General features: G+C 33.3%; 1 long non-coding RNA gene across 5 annotated transcripts in view; it reads right to left on the bottom strand.

The window, feature by feature from the left end:
* Positions 1 to 15,834, bottom strand: part of LOC143679448 (uncharacterized) — a 206,903-nt gene that overhangs the window by 66,475 nt on the left and 124,594 nt on the right. For 4 of the 5 annotated variants that reach the window (XR_013173774.1, XR_013173773.1, XR_013173775.1 and 1 more), the window contains one exon: positions 10,250 to 10,668. The exons of the other annotated variant lie outside the window; for it this stretch is intronic. This is a non-coding gene — a long non-coding RNA (uncharacterized LOC143679448). Of the gene's footprint in view, positions 1 to 10,249; positions 10,669 to 15,834 lie in introns of those variants that run through there. 5 annotated transcript variants of the gene reach the window in all.

The following is a 15,834-nucleotide window of genomic DNA, read 5'->3' as shown; positions in this document are numbered from 1 at the left end:
AATGAAAACAAGCCTATATGTTATAAAATACTTCCAACACTTTTTGAAACTAATTCTGAGTTCAACAAAACAGTGCAATTAAAGCAAATTACTAGCCATGGGAACATTAATTGCTGGGAATAAAACCTGTATAATGAAAAGAGCAACATTTTATTAAAACCACTAAATTTGTTGAAGGTGATTTATTCTGTATCATTTAAGTAAGTAATATTTCTGCCATTACAGTGAGAAGGAAACTGAGGATCAAAATGGTATGAACATGTATATACACACATTGCTAATATACCCATTTTTTCAACCACTTATTGGTTATATTTATAGTAATATTACTAACATGCTTTGTTAGAGGATGCTGTCCGTTTGACTTATGTAATGTATTTGTTATGACTATTTGAGGAAACAATATGTCAACATAGAGAAGCTTGTTCTGCCTCAAACATTAACTGGGTATGGAAATCTAACAATAAGGCCTGCCTCAACTTAATTTTGGAAACATACAAAGTAAACAGAAAAATATAATCTGCTGTAATTATATACTGAAGTAAATATGAAAAAACTAAGGTCTTCACCTCTGAAAGAACAGAGTGGTTGGAGTCAAGGAACAATTTCCTAAAGGTAAGTTGCTCAGCTGTTTGGCAGGGTATTCCATAACTTTAAGGCAAGGAAGTTCATGAAAGATCTAACAAGCTATAAGTAAATTAGTTAAGGAGGCTATAGCAGCACATGGGAAGAGACTAGCAACAAGAGAAGAGACACGAAAAAAGGTAAGAAATAGAGGGATAATGCACCATCTGTTATAAATAGTAAGAATGTTATGTTAACACTGAACTATACTCATGAAAGAAAAAACAATAAATAAACAGTAAATTAATAGTTAAAAACTAAATTGTCTGCATCTGGTATTCTAAAATATGCATAACAATTTTCTCTTGTACTATTTATAACAGGGATACAAAAACAGAATATCATACAATTAAAATTCAGAGGATGTTGATAAAATTGTTTGTTATGTTTACATTATTAAATTTAATAAACTTCATTAGACAAAAAGATTAACATTCTTAATCATATTTAATTAATCTATAGTAGAATTCAAAAGCATAAAATGAAGATTGGAATACTTTTCTGTATTTCCTGCTGGACCTGTCAAACTAGTCAAGGATAAGACAATTAGAACATTTATAGAAGTCATCGTGATGGTTATTGTTATTGCAATTGATAAATGAAGTTTTCAGTTAATTAAAGAAATACCGCAGGGATATAAGCAAGTGTGATATTTCTTGCTTTACATGGAATATATCCAAAATGTTAGAAAAAGTAATGAAGAAAACCTCGATCAATGCCAAACACCAGTAATTGGTTCTATTTTGCTTTAAAGTATGTGTGAGATAAAGTGAATTATAATAAAACAGATTACTATAAAATCAGTATTTGGGGAGCTTTTTTAATTTCATAGTTTTAACATCAGAAACTCACATCTATTTATTCATATTTGTACTTGTTAAAACAATGTTTTTGAAAAATATTTCACAGCGGCTCTAGGTTTCCTATAAAAATAAAGATAAATTAGACATTGTTCCACTCAGGGAAGAGGAGCGATTTAGTTCATTAGTCGAGGCTGCCAATTCAGCTCCCACACAAGTGAGGCTGTCCATATAAACCAGACCCTAATCACGTTCCTAATAGATGTCTATTATTCAAAGTTATGGTGACTGCCTACCCATCGACTAGATTCTAATCATTTTAACCCCATGCTCCTTCCCAGAAACCAAATGCATCACCTATGGAACATCTGTTTTATTTCTTCAAGACTTCAAGTTTTCCAGATAGATATTAATACATTCTCATGTAGATGTTGAATAAACAAAACCATAATTCAAAAGTAAGTATGATTTTTGTAATAATTTGATAGAAATAATAATGATTCTGAGAATTAACATGAGTGTGTGGAAAATGAAATAGAGATTAAGTTACTCTGAAGTGAGTTTGAACAAAGTGATAGGATTGTCAGCGACATGACAGACAGAGGTTTGCCTGGAGTAGATGAATGAGGTATGTTGAGAACAAGGTAAAATTTAGCCTACCATAAATGAGATATGCATGAACACACTAATCATCACCAACAGATCATCCTGCATTGTAGTATTAGCAACGACCTTAATAAATAGATTAACAAAAACAAACAAAAAAGAAAACCGAAAACTCTATAAATAAGAAATGCCAGAAATGGGGAGATCAAGAAAAATGAAAAAGGAAAAAGGATGGGCAAAAAATTATCAGGCAAATGCAAATAAAAAGTAAACTCAATGCATAAAAATGTTTAATATGATTCAGGACATTTTATAATGGTAAAGACTACAACTTACAATGAGATAATAATAGCTTTTAATGTCAGTGCTTAATTAAATCAGTAGCAATTTCCAAAACAAGAATACTATAGTAGCTATAACAAGAAACAGACAGAAACACAATAATACAATAATGAAATATTTAGCATATCTCTTAGTCCAAAAAATAATAACTATGGGCATTCATTTAAAGATCATGTTATCTCAATTTGCTTAAATTATCTCTGTAGAGAAAAAGATATAAATTTTCTATATTTCACTCATGAATCAATTATATAATTGATCTTGTACCATGAAAGCTATTAAACCCACATACACACTTACATGTGTGTATATAGTTATATTTTTATATATAGAAAATATGAAATTTTAAATACAGTTAAGAAATACTCATTCAAACCTGATAGGATTGGGCTGATGAGTTTTATGCCCATTCTCTATTAATAAATTTATTATTATAATCCGCATTATATTCATATATAAAGAGAAAAAATATGTGATTATCCAACAGAATTCAACAACCACTCTTGATAAAAATACTAAACAAAATTTAGAGTGAAGATGCCTTTCTTACATGTTAAAAACGAATATTGTGTGTAGTTACCAAATAAGAATAATTCTGAAAAGTAAAACACAAAATCACATTTCCTAACTAAATTCAGGACAAAAACCAGAATGTCTTTTATCCCCACTATTATTTCATAAAGATGTTAGGCAATGCAATTAGACAAAAGACAGAAATTAGAGGCAGAAGAACTAGAAAGTGTCAAGGAAAATTATTTCCATATTACCTCATATCCAGAAAACACAAAATAGTCAATAGAAAAGTAAAGGAATTTAGTGACTAATATACTATAAAATGAATATTTAAAAGTTAAAAATCCTTTATACATGAGTAAAGAAATTTAGAAGATATCACAACCAAGGAGAGAAGACTATTCTGTAACTTTAAGCACAGGAATGTGACTGTACCTGCTTAAAGATACTGTCTCTCTAAGGAATATGTTGGGGAAAAATGCTATATTCATTTAAAATGATAAAGCAAATCATACTTCTGGCAATAGTGTCGGGATTTTTATTATGCAGCTTTTGTGCGAATTCTGGGTGAAAGCAAATAAGAAATTTTTCGATTTTTCCTTTTTTTTAATGAGAACTGGTGTTTGGTTTGCTGAAAGGATGTGTAGGTGTAAGGTCAATGAAGTTAAATAAATGTCTATATTCTTGAATGCAAATTGAACATACGAAGGTAACAATATATTTTATCTTAAAAAAAAACAAAACATACCAAGTGATCTGTAAAGTCCAAGAAACAATAACCATCCCATAAAAAGCAACTCCAGGCCCCAGATTTTGGACTCCAAATATTATTGCCTACTGCAAGGAGCCATGGCCAGATGTGTACTTCGAGATATGGAGCAGGAGAAGTGCATGATTATTCTTCTATGTCATCTTTTATAGCGGAAAGTGAGGATGGAATCAGGGACAAATTCAGTCCTGTCAAAAAGACCCAGGAGTCAACTTAAAGAGGGTCCCACTGGAAAAAATATTAGCCTCAAAAACAGTTGATTATATATAAATTATTTTCCACATCATGAGTGCATAAGGTTACTACTATAAGTGTATGTATATATACATATGGTAAAGTGGAAAGAATGTGGAAAGAATTCATTATTATTAACGATGGTGAATAAAAGAAAAATATCAAGTACTTATTTTGCCTCTCCTTTGTGTATTTTACCTCAGGGAAACTACATAAGTGATAGGAGACTAATCTTTGTAAAAGTATTCCAGTAAATACAGGATGAAGGAAAGATAGCATTAGGTTACCATTTTGGAACGTCTTATGGCTTAATGGATTAAGAAAATAATAACTGGTAGTATCACAAAAAAGAGAGATAACAAGACACTATGATCTACATAATGGAAGTACATAAAAACATCTTTGAGGTATTCTTAGCAAAATATGAACATGAATCTTATTCAGGTAACTACTAATAGGAAATTTAAAGGAAGAGATGAATATGTAAAATGACAATCCTTTGGATGCAAACATCAAAGCAGGACTGTAGAAATCAATAAAAGAAAAAGATTTTGTCACAAATATATCTTTAGGAAAAATTACGGATGAGGAAACATATATAGAACATAAAATATCTTTAAGAAGCCAAGACAACCACTTGCAATTCTTTGCCTTTTTGTTTGTTGTTTACCAGTTATAAATGGTCAAAAAAAAATACAATGACTATGTTTGGAAAATAGGATGATAGTAAGGGCTCTGGGTTAATCATTTGTATGGTGATACTGTTATTACGGGAACAATTGAAAACAAATAACCCAACTTAAAAATGCAAATTAACATACTCAGCAATGATAAAGTTTTACGAATGCGTTTCCAAAATTACCTGGATCAGGAGTCAACAGGTAGAGAGAAAGATGAAACAAAACTGCTTATGACTGAATTGAAGTCATAAGCAGGGGGACTGATGCATGAACGCCTTTCAATATTGTATACATTAGAAATTTACCATAATAAAAGTAAAAACAGACATAAAATAGAAGCGAAGATCAAGAAACATGAATATTTCTATATAATTGTTCATTCAATGAGAAATGTAATTTGCATTGTCTCTCTTTCTCATTGTCCATAAAGTTATTGCAATTTATTTTAAAGCTGAAGAATATGTTAATGAAATCAAAGTAAGGGCTTCTGAAGTTAGACAATCTATTAAATTTTGTATTGATTCAGCTGTCACAAAAAGTTATCCAAAGTGTCATTTGAACTTGGTTCCTCCTGGTCAGCTGCTTTGTATATGTCTGCTTTGAGGGGTGGGTGTGAGAAGTTGTTTGGTTGGAAGGATTTTGGATGGAAGTAAAGAGTGATCAATCAGACACGACTATTTGGTTTAGGACACAGTCATGCTTTAGGTTTCTACTTTAATATTAAGCCATTCTAAATAAAGGATTTGTCTTTTGAAGCTCATTTTTCTCTATATCAGATTTAGGGAAATAAGAGCAGTTGCTTTTACTCTTTCTAATATCAAAAAGAGAAAAGCCACAATGTTTGTATCCATTTTTTTTTTTCTTAATTTGTCAGGAGCTTTGGTTATTGATTTATTTTTCTTCCTTCAGTTAATTTGAGTATAGAAATGATAAACTTTAGGCATAAGGAAACTATCATTATAATTTAGGTAAAATAACATAAAATATGTGTAGGGGTCAGTGGGGGCTTGTTTGTACTTTTTAATTTATTAGGATTGCACCACTTTTCTTCTATAGGCAAATCTCATTACCAGCTGTTTAAAGCAATAGCAAAGCCAAGTAATAATTAAATACTTTGTCTTAAAATTCTAGTGAGCTATTACTTCAATCGAGTTAGAAATATATAATTTAGCGGTCTTTAAAACTACTGCATATATTATTTGTTCACTTAATTAACATATCTTTTAAAGTGTGAAATAAAAATCACTTTATTTCTAAGATGATATTAAATCAAAATTTGTACAATTAGCTAGAGATTGGTGGTCTAAATTTTGACCCTACCAAGCAAACAAACAAAAAAGAAAGTAAAAAATGTTGAAATACTATTAGAGAAATATGCATAAAAATATGAAATGATCAACATCTAACATTACCAAACAAATATAGAATGTATATTTTAGATAATCATGGGGATAATAATCATTGTATGGTATTGAAGGATTTAATTTGTCTACAAATATATAATTACTTGTACATTAATTTATTCTATAGATAAAATGCTGAAGGCCTTTATATTTTCAATTATTTATTTTATCTATATGAAGACTTCCAGTGAGCACATCAGCATTTCAGACTTTTGCAGAGATTAAAATTATTTAAAATGTAAAATCTGGGGATAATGATTAGAAGGTGAAAAACCTATCTTCTCTGATATTATATTTCTAATTATGTTTGGATGGTATTGGAAATATTTCCCAAAACAATAAAAACAAACATAAATGAAAGAACATTGAAGAGCTAGTCTATAAGCAAAAAATTGTATCTTTTGACCATTCTTTCTAATTTATATAAATATGTTTCTCAAAACCAACATCAAATATTGAAATTAGTATTTAATGTGTAGTATTAGAGATTAGAAAGCATCAGAATCAGTTCATTTTTTTATAGCATCTGAAGTATAAAATTCAAAAACGAACACACATTTTTGGGATCCCAAATAAGGTTTTTGTTTTGAACAGTATCATAAGTGAAATAGTTTTGTATTAGGCAGCAGGAATTCTATATTTCCACCTGTTTTAGTTTTCTTGTTCCTAAAGCAAATACTATGCAATGGGCTGACTTAATCAATGGGAATTTATTGGCTCACAGTTTTGAGGCTTCCAGAAGCCCAAATCAAGACCTTCTCAGGGTGATGCTGTCTTCCTGAAGACTGACATTCCAGGGCTGGCTGCTAAGCATCGCTGCCTCCTTACCATCCTTGGCTCGTCACATGACAAGGCACATGACATTTTCTCCTGACCTGTCCCTTGTCTTCTGGCTTCCATTGACTTTCAGCTTCTGGTTTTTCCCTCTGTGGCTTTCTCTCTATCAGTATGAATTTTATTCTGCTTATAAAGGATTCCAAGAAGAGCACTAAGACGCATGTTGATTGAGATGTGGCACACGAACTGAAGTAACTTCATGAAAATGCCCTATTTACAATGGGTTCGCAACCACAGGAATGGATTAATTTTAAGAACATGTTTTTCTGAGGTACATAGCTCCAAATTAATGACCACAAACATGGCTATTTTCCATAGAAGAGTCTGCCCGATACAGTGCTACAAAGGAGAAACAAGTCTCTCAGTGTGAGAAGGTGATTTTATTGCAAGTGCATTAGCAACGAACTGGAGAAATCTTCCCCAGACCAGTTTGAAGTGGGAATGTGAGTTAGGTTTTTTATAGGTAAAGAAGATGGGGCAAAGACAAGTAATGCCTCTATGATATCCAGATAAAAAGTGAAAAATTCATAATCACATTTTTTTTGGAAAGGAGTGTGATAGGTTTCTTGACAGGGAAGAAGGAAAGGAGACCAAAACTCAACTCAAGGAGCCTTATTGTGAGGCTATGCGCAGGTGGACTGATGCTTAAGTTGGCTCCAGCTCCAAGCAGTGGAAGAAGTACAGCTTATATAGGATGGTTGGCGGGAAGCAGGGAAAGGGAGGCCGTGGTGGGTTTTCTTTGTCTAGTATGGGAGTGGGAAGTTGGCAGGCTTCCATTGGCTGGTTTTGGAAGCAGAGGACTAAGTTGGGAGTTAGCAACTCTTCATTGGTGGGGTTAAAAGTTAAACACCACTGTAGTCGTGCAGGGCTGTACCTGCCCCAGAGGGTGGATATTGTATAAGGGGAGCTTATCTCAGGATTGTAGCTGCTAGGGGCTGAAAATACCAGAGGGCAGATGTTGGATAAGGGGAGTTACAGCAGGAATGCAGCTGCCTGGGGATGCAAGGACACTCATGCGACTGCCTGTGGGATGGGACAGGTTTGGTTTTGCAGGGGTGTCCTGAAGTTATGAGTGGGGGAAGTTTCTTGGAATGCTTGCTAAGGATCCGTTACTTCAAGGAGGAAGAGATTCTGCCTTACAGTGTTGGTAAAGCTGGAAGAAAATTACCTAAAGAGCTATTCAAAATACTGCTTCAGAAAAAAAAGAAATCACATATTCAAACAATATCATAGATCATGATCTATGGGAATGATATATAACAGACATAAGTAAGATAGAAAATAAATTTTAAAAAGGTCGTAGATAAGAAAACTAAATGCATACATATTTTGTACATTATCTATCTATATATTTCACATATTATAACTATAATAATTAATAGAAAAATAAAACCTAGTATGTCAGAGAAATGATTTGACATGGAGAATTTTAAAAATGGTTCAAAGAAAGCATAGGAAAAAAAGAAGATATAATTATAGTAAGACAAATCACTACAATAGATTTAGTGAAAAGTCAGTAAAACCCCATCATATTCAAATATGTCCATTTAAATTATACCCCCCAATTTCCCCTCAGCTACTAGTCATTTCTCTACTCTCCCTCAAAGGAAAACTCCTGAGTTATCTATCAGTTTTTGCTCACCTCCCATTCTCCCTCATTTCACTCCAAGAAGGCTTGCGTCCCAACATCCATTTTAACTAATCTTACCAATGTTAACAAATGACCTATTTCTTGACAAATTCAGTGGTCAGGTTTCAGTTACCAGGTCATTCAACTCCTGAGTTAGGGTCTACAAAACTGACACATTCCTTGAAACAACTTCTAGTGACTTGTTGAGATACACCTGCATTTTCCTTTTCCTTCTTTTGGGTCCTATTAAACTACTAAATTGTAATTGTTAGAATTCCACAAGGCATTACCCTGGGTCCATTATATATAATATTGTTGAGGAAGTCAACACACTCAGGGACCAGCTCCCACTCCTTGCCTACTTCCCTCCTCCTTTTCTATTGTGTACAGGTGCTGTCATATCCTTCCATTCCCCAACCAGAGGGAGGCATTAGGTCTAATGGGGAGGCCTGACCTTACCTTAAAACTGAAACATGGTACAAGCAGCCAGCTGCTTCTCAGGGCAGGAACCCTGGAAACAGCCCCCTCTTCCTGGGGCTGTATAAATACTGAATGCAAACAGCATGGAGTCCTTCCACTCTGATGAAAAGCAAAGTGGGTGGAGCTGCCTGTCCACCTACCCTGACCAGAGCAATTCTTCTCCCCAAGTCACAAGCCATGATAAGATCTCTTTTCTTGTTTTTTTGGATGCTTTGTTCTGAGTAAGTAATAAAGCGGTCATTTGTTGAACTCTTCTTTGTGTCTGAGCCTTTGTTCCCAGATGTGCCATAAAGTAACTTGGTCCACAACTATCTATACATTTTCCTTATTTAAGCTCATAAAAAAAGCTGTGGATTTAAATACCAACTATAACATATGCTGATGATCCCAATTCTCTCTGTCTTTAGCTATGGCATCTTCCCAGAAATCCAGGACACTTATAAATTTCACACACATGCCTTTGGAATTATTTTTCTCTTCCTCCCTCTGTTTTAATGGAAATTCCATGTGTCTGCATATGTGTGCATGCATGCATTTGTGTGTGAGTTTGTGGGGGTGTAAGATGGGGTCAGGAGGAAGTCTATGCATCAACCTCTTATTCTAAGGAGCAGCAGCAGCAAGGAAAATTCCTGCGGCAGTGTCCTTCGAATAGCAAGTGCGTTCACTTTCTAGTTAGTCACTTTTGTAGCTGACAGTTTTATTTCAAATGAAATATGAAAAAAAATAAAGTAAGGTAGTATGTATTTAATGATATCAAATAAGGAATAAATTATTTTCATGAATAGTTTACCCATCGTGATCAACTCAAGCTAGAGGAAAGTCATTGCAATTTATAAGGAAAGAAAAGAAAGGTTTTAAAAAGTCATGGACTCTGAAAAGACCAGAAACAGAACAAAAGCCACAATACAATAATGACACAATACAGAGAAAGAAATAGGAAAAAAAAATTACCAGCACAAATCAGGTTTGTTTTGGCACAATTTTATAAGGCTGTGGTAGCCTGATGCCTGGGGCCCCTCCTAAAAGTCCAAAACAGATCGACTTTAGCCAAGGACAAAGGTCAAGAAAGTAAACAATCTCCCCAGTGGGGGAAGAATATAATTATGGATGTAAAAAACAGTTGATTTTAGCTTAGCCTTAAACACTACCCTTAGTAAACTTCATGTCTTCAGCCCCTTTCATGATTATACTAGAGGCTCAGTGTCCTCATACTATATGGAATATAATATTTTGTTTCGAAATCGTATATTGCCTGGTGCATTTGTGTTTCCTTAAATGAGCTCAAATTGTCGGGTTGGCCATCATTGGAAACATTTCTGCTGTGTGTTAGTCCCAATAAACCCATGTCCACTCTGTGCCTGGTGTGTTTTTCAGTCTAGCAGCTGCTGCCTCCCCTGCTCTTCAGGAACTCAGTCTAGGTCCAGGCATAGATTGGACCCATTCAATAAATAGAAAGGGGGAGAACAAAATTATACACAAAAAAAAATCATATTGATTTTTAATAAAAGTTTGGCATCTCCACAAAAAATTCTTTGACATTTATTTTTTTCTTATTAGGGGTATAATACACATCTAATGCATTAAAACTGGAGAAATTTAACGTATCCACCTATTCCTCTCATCAGAAGGAACTGAACTCTGAACCCGGGCAGAGGGATGAACAAAGGAAGGGCAGGTTGAGTCTGAGTCGTGGTCTGAGCGCCTCTTCAGAAGGGCTGAATAGCAGAGATACAGCTGAGTATAAATACTCCTAAAATCCACAAATCCAAAAAATATATATTAAAAAAAAGGTACATGGATAATAAATCCAAATGCAAATATTTCAGTATATTTCAGAACAATATGGTTGAATTCAACACAAATGGAATCCACCTTTTCTCTATTTTTTCAAAATGCAACTGGTAAATTCAGTGTGTCTTCTTTGAAAACTAACCACTCAAAATACATCTCAAAGACATTCAGAGAATAGAAGCTAGCAGTCTATTTCAAAACTCTGATTTTTATCTTATTTAAAAGGAAAAAAAAGCACCAAGGTGTCTGCATTATCAGTTTCAATATGAGGAAATATTTTCTTATGTCCAATAAGAGAATAAAGAGCAAAGAAAATGACTACAGGTAGAAATCAGAAGTGCATTTTAATTTCCTACACATTTAATGTCTATTATAGCTGTTGACATAAATTTAAGGAGTCATAAGAAGATACTTGAGAAAACATAATTGACAACTTTATAATTGAGTCTATTAAGTCCAGACATTCTAATGAATAACATCCAAATCTGCCTACCATTAAATAGCAAACGTTATTCTAGTATGATTAACTAACACTGCTGAGACGATCACCAGAAACATGATCTTATATTTAGCAATTTAGAGGTCATAAGCCTTTTAGCTTTGTGTTATTTCATTCTGTGCATTTGAATACTAATTGTTTTCATGTCCATGATCTTATGATATTAATAGAGAGATGGGGCCATAGATCAGTAGCCTGATGGTTAAATTCTGTGTATTGGATGATTTGTTCAGCTGAAATGAATTTTAGAAGTGGTAAATTTGGAAATCCTTTGAGGTATGTATTCACTGGTTATCCAAACTGTTACCTCTTTCTAATCCCTAAAGCCTGCTTATTTCACAGCTGGCTTCTTATCTTTGAGTTTATTATTCTGGAATTAATACATACATACATATCCTTTAGGTTTCTAGTTTGTCCTGTAACTACTCAAGATGTAGTGTATTTGATGCAGATTACTTAATCTGTGATTCAACTGTCATCACATATACTGGTGAAATTTTGAATCATTACTTTTAAATTCAGAAACAAGAAACAAGAAATGAAGGATCCGAATCAACAGTTATCTCCAGTGGTTCACTAGAGGCTCTAATGAGTTAAATAAGATATGAAGAAAAGTAGTATAAGGATTATAAAGATGTAAACTATCTATGTAAGTAGATTATTTTCCCCATAGGAAACTCGAGATGTCTCTGCATGTTTATTTGATAGGAACATACAAGGATTTATTGCATTTCTTTACAGCAATGCTAAAAAAGATGAAAACTGAAATAAGATAAAATTTGATGCACCAGTAAATTATAAATTGTAACAAATTATTTAAAAATATTATTTAAAAATATTTTAAAATGTTCATGTTTACTTTGTGAAAAAAATATAATTGTCCTTCAGAAAGTTAAAGAAGTATCTGTATCCAATGTTCACATGGAGTTTCAATATAAAAATGTTTTCCATGATTAATTTTAAAAATAAATCAGCTATAAACCAGATTCTGACAGGGATTGCTTCCCCCAAGAACTTTGAATGGTTGTTTCTAAAATTCACAAGGAACAGCAAAGTGAACTAACAGTGAAATTAAAGGCATTTTGGAGAAGGTATATTGCCTTACTAAAAAGCAAGGCTGTGTAGGATTTGTGAAGAATTATTCTAATGTAAAAACAGTCTAAAACCAATCCTCATATGTAGGATAATTTTTAAAAATATAGATTTAGCTTTATTATGAATACACTTATTTTTATAGCTTTTTTTTGTTCATCTAGCCATTTTTACCTATACATATAGCTTCTAAGTAGGATTTTCTATACACTGAACAGTGGAATTAAGTATTCCCTATGCCAGAATAGAACAATGCTTTGTAAAAAACCTCCATAATATTCAGGGTTCCCCAATCTGAACTGCTAGCATACAAAGTTAATTCATTTTTATTTTTATAGCAGATGCCTGCTACAATATTGAAAGAAAAATTTTGTTATAACTTTGTCAGATTTAACACAGAAACATTTTATTTTAATGATTTTAAGAATAAAATAGGATATTATTAAATGATATCTCACAAATCTTAATTTTCTTATTAGTGCCACATAATGTGGCATAATTTTTATTTAGTAATAATAAAAGATCATAGTGAAAGATTCCCCAATTATATAAGTTAATTTTATTATTACACTTTATATATTTTTTCAGTTAAAAAGAAAAAAAAGATAATAGTGAAATAAATTTCAATTACTAATATCTTGAACAAAAATATATTTAATAGCATCAACAGTATTTGGATAAAATACTTAGAATATACATACTGGGTAATTTAATAAACTGGAAGAGAATCTAAAACATTGCCCATGCATTGGCCACATAACATGGTAGTCATTATGCATAGTTTTTTTCAAAATTTATAGATCTATTTTAGTATAACCATTTACTCTTACATGACTTGAAAAGACTTATGAAATTTTCAAAATCAAAACAAAACAAAAATATTCTGTGACAAGGTATTCTTAAGTGACATTAAAATTAAGAAGTCTCTATCATTTCAAAACTATATATAAATGAAAGAAAATACTTTAAGAACCATACAATTATTGCTGTTTACATTATTATCTTATAATATCAAAGTGGCTGTATCCCACTGGCATTCTCTGCTCTGGACTTAAAGCAGTTTTCTATCTCATCAGCTCCTTGCAAAAATGCATTCAGCTCCAAAACCCCTGACTAATAATATGAATAAATTTTAATAAAGAATAAGAAACACGTGCAGAGAAATTACCACCTATAAGCATGTGTTTCAGTTCCCTCAGTCTCTTAACCAATATTCTGATATGTTTTTCCCAAGAATCTTTTCCTCTAAGCTATTTCCAGCTTCATCTCATTCCAGGAACTAAATTGTTCCTTATTGTTGGACTAATCAACAGTCTAAAATGTTGAATAAAATCAACAGATACATATTGCATTTGAATTTTTTAAAAATCAGATTAATGCTAAAATAACTTGAGTAAAGACCCCCATTTAATTTATAGACAATCATTTTGCCAGGTCTTTTAGACAAATATATAATTTTTAACAGTATAGCTAGAGATCCAGTTTTTTATATGCAATAAAGACAAAATTGAAAAAATAAAACACGAAGTGACAGATGTATTATAAAATATAGGGCAAATCATCTTTGAAATCTTTGATGAACATTTAGATATATATTATGTTCTTCATGATTAATATTGGATTGATTTAAGGTTTCTTACATGCAGGGTTTGCTACATCATTCTGATTAATAACCCTTTATTTTTGGAAATAAAATGAATTTACAATCTCAGTAAGTTAAAATTAAGGCATAGAATAATGTTAAGTAAAGCAACTCACATATCTGAAATTCAAACTTGCTTTAACATTGTCAAAAAGCAGCTCTGTAATTTATCTCAGTTCTCTAAATACTCAAATTAAAGAGGTGAAATATGAAGAAAATAAGCCATTTCAAAATGAATATATGTAATATATTACGAATATATATGATATATAATATACCTGAATACAAATATTTGTATTTTAGTCAATCATTTGGCAATAATTTGGAAAGTCTTTTCTCCTTAAATATATCCATTTCTATTTCCCCCAAAGAAGGAAATTATCTTACATAAAAACAGTACAATTTTGAAAATCAGAAAACTTAATGCTAATATTAGAACTGCCCCAAGTTTGTGCACAGTCGAGGATAAATATTTTCATGGAGACTCTCTCTATATAAACAATGTATTAAAATGTGCAAGAAAAATTCTGAGCCCATATAATTTTTTGGTGGGGGGCTTCTATTTTGCAATATTTATTCATTTGTTAGTTTATTTATTTATTTATAGAAGTTGCAGGTTTGCAGAAAAATCAAGCAGAGTGTGCAGAGTTCCCATATAGGTACCCTTGCACACTCAGTTTTCCCTGTTGTTAACACTTGCATCAGTATGGTAACTTTATTACATTTGATGAAACAATAGTATTACACTTATATTATTAACTATAGTCTCAAATTTACCTTAGGGTTCAGCGTTTGTGCTGTACTGTCCTATGGTTGTTGTTCTTTTAATATCTGTAGTCTAGTAACATATTTATAACCTGAAATTTTCCCTTTTAATCACCTTCAAATATTCAGTGATGTTAATTGCATTCACAATCCATTACCAAAACATTTCCATCGCCCCAAATAGAAACTCTGTACCAAGTAAGAATGAACTTCTCATTCCTTATCTCCACCCAGGCCTCTGGTAGCCTACATTATAGGTTCTGATTCTTTGAATTTGCTTATTCTAATTAATTCGTATCAGTGAAGTAATGCAATATTGATTCTTTTGTGTCTGGCTTATTTTACTCAACATGATGTCTTCAAGGTTCATCCATGCTGCTGAGTGTATCAGAACTCCATTCCTTTATATCACATTTTCCTTTATTCATCTGTTAAAAAACACATCTTTTAGGGGGTGCAAGGGTAGTTCAGTGGTAAAATTCTCGCCTACCCCGTGGGGGACGTGGGTTCTATTCCCAGCCCACGTACTTCCGGAACAAATAAGCAAACAGACATCAGCAAATGGTCTTGCACTAAGGGTGTGGAGCCTGCAACAGGCTATCCAAACGAGCCATCATCAGCTGGCGGCCACTGACCCCAAGGAGGCGGTCACCTATGCCAGCTGGCAAGGCCTTCCCACGTGAGCAGATTAAAGGTCAACAAATCAGTACCACCACGTCTGCAGCTAGCCCCAGTTATGGTTATCATTTCTAACTGGCCTCATGATTGGTCCACCATGCCTTAACTGAGCGTTTCCGCATCCTGCTATGTATAAAACCTGCAGCTGTAGGTGCCACCTTTGTCCTGACTTGAAATGGCACCTGTAAAGCTTTGTGCCCTGCCGCGCAGCATAATACCATGGTTCAAAGCCTGCCCTCTTGTGTCCCGCCTGCTTCGGAAGCCGCTCAGCTGAAGGCTGTGCCCCCCAGCCAGGGGTGCAACAGCTTTCCTGGCGCCGGAGCAGAGACTTGACTGAACTGGAGCCACCTGCGACACCGGATCAGACGCCCCTGGTGCCCGGCCTCCGTTGTCAAATCTGCCAGACCCTCGGGTTGCCGGCACCTGTCTGCCCCTTGAGCGGACCCGAG

This window comes from Tamandua tetradactyla, chromosome 4 (assembly GCF_023851605.1).
Source record: "Tamandua tetradactyla isolate mTamTet1 chromosome 4, mTamTet1.pri, whole genome shotgun sequence".
Lineage (NCBI taxonomy): Eukaryota > Metazoa > Chordata > Mammalia > Pilosa > Myrmecophagidae > Tamandua > Tamandua tetradactyla.
The sequence above is the reverse complement of the archived record's forward strand: the minus strand, read 5'-3'. Positions and strand labels throughout refer to the sequence as shown.